Source organism: Tachypleus tridentatus, chromosome 1 (assembly GCF_004210375.1).
Source record: "Tachypleus tridentatus isolate NWPU-2018 chromosome 1, ASM421037v1, whole genome shotgun sequence".
Taxonomy (NCBI): Eukaryota; Metazoa; Arthropoda; class Merostomata; order Xiphosura; family Limulidae; genus Tachypleus; species Tachypleus tridentatus.
In genome coordinates this window covers 163,638,193-163,639,886 of record NC_134825.1, presented here as the reverse complement: position 1 = coordinate 163,639,886, position 1,694 = coordinate 163,638,193, and positions in this window count along the sequence as shown.

The following is a 1,694-nucleotide window of genomic DNA, read 5'->3' as shown; positions in this document are numbered from 1 at the left end:
ATTCCATTATTATTTACAAACATTATTCCATTATTGTTTATACCATTATTCCATTATTGTTTATACAATTATTCCATTATTATTTACAAACATTCCATTATTGTTTATACCATTATTCCATTATTATTTATACCATTATTCCATTATTATTTACAACAGTATTCCATTATTTATATACCATTATGCCATTATTCTCTATACCATTATTCCATTATTATTTATACAATTATTCCATTATTATTTACAACATTATTCCATTATTGTTTATACCATTATTCCATTATTGTTTATACAATTATTCCATTATTATTTACAACATTATTCCATTATTGTTTATACCATTATTCCATTATTATTTATACCATTATTCCATTATTATTTACAAACATTATTCCATTATTGTTTTTATACTATTATGCCATATTATTCTCTATACCATTATTCCATTATTATTTATACAATTATTCCATTATTATTTACAACATTATTCCATTATTGTTTATACCATTATTCCATTATTATTTATACCATTATTCCATTATTATTTACAACATTATTCCATTATTGTTTATACCATTATGCCATTATTATCTATACCATTATTCCATTATTATTTATACAATTATTCCATTATTATTTACAACATTATTCCATTATTATTTACAACATTATTCCATTATTGTTTATACCATTATTCCATTATTCTCTATACCATTATTCCATTATTGTTTATACCATTATTCCATTATTATTTACACCATTATTCCATTATTATTTACAACATTATTCCATTATTATTTATACCATTATTCCATTATTTTCTATACCATTATTCCATTATTGTTTATACCATTATTCCATTATTATTTACAACATTATTCCATTATTATTTACAACATTATTCCATTATTGTTTATACCATTATTCCATTATTATTTACAACATTATTCCATTATTGTTTATACCATTATGCCATTATTCTCTATACCATTATTCCATTATTATTTATACCATTATTCCATTATTATTTACAACATTATTCCATTATTATTTACAACATTATTCCATTATTGTTTATACCATTATTCCATTATTCTCTATACCATTATTCCATTATTGTTTATACCATTATTCCATTATTATTTACAACATTATTCCATTATTATTTACAACATTATTCCATTATTATTTATACCATTATTCCATTATTTTCTATACCATTATTCCATTATTGTTTATACCATTATTCCATTATTATCTATACCATTATTCCATTATTATCTATACCATTATTCCATTATTATTTACACCATTATTTTATTATTATTTATACCATTATTCCATTATTCTCTATACCATTATTCCATTATTATTTACAACATTATTCCATTATTGTTTATACCATTATGCCATTATTCTCTATACCATTATTCCATTATTATTTATACAATTATTCCATTATTATTTACAACATTATTCCATTATTGTTTATACCATTATTCCATTATTATTTACAACATTATTCCATTATTGTTTATACCATTATGCCATTATTCTCTATACCATTATTCCATTATTATTTATACAATTATTCCATTATTATTTACAACATTATTCCATTATTGTTTATACCATTATTCTATTATTATTTACAACATTATTCCATTATTGTTTATACCATTATGCCATTATTC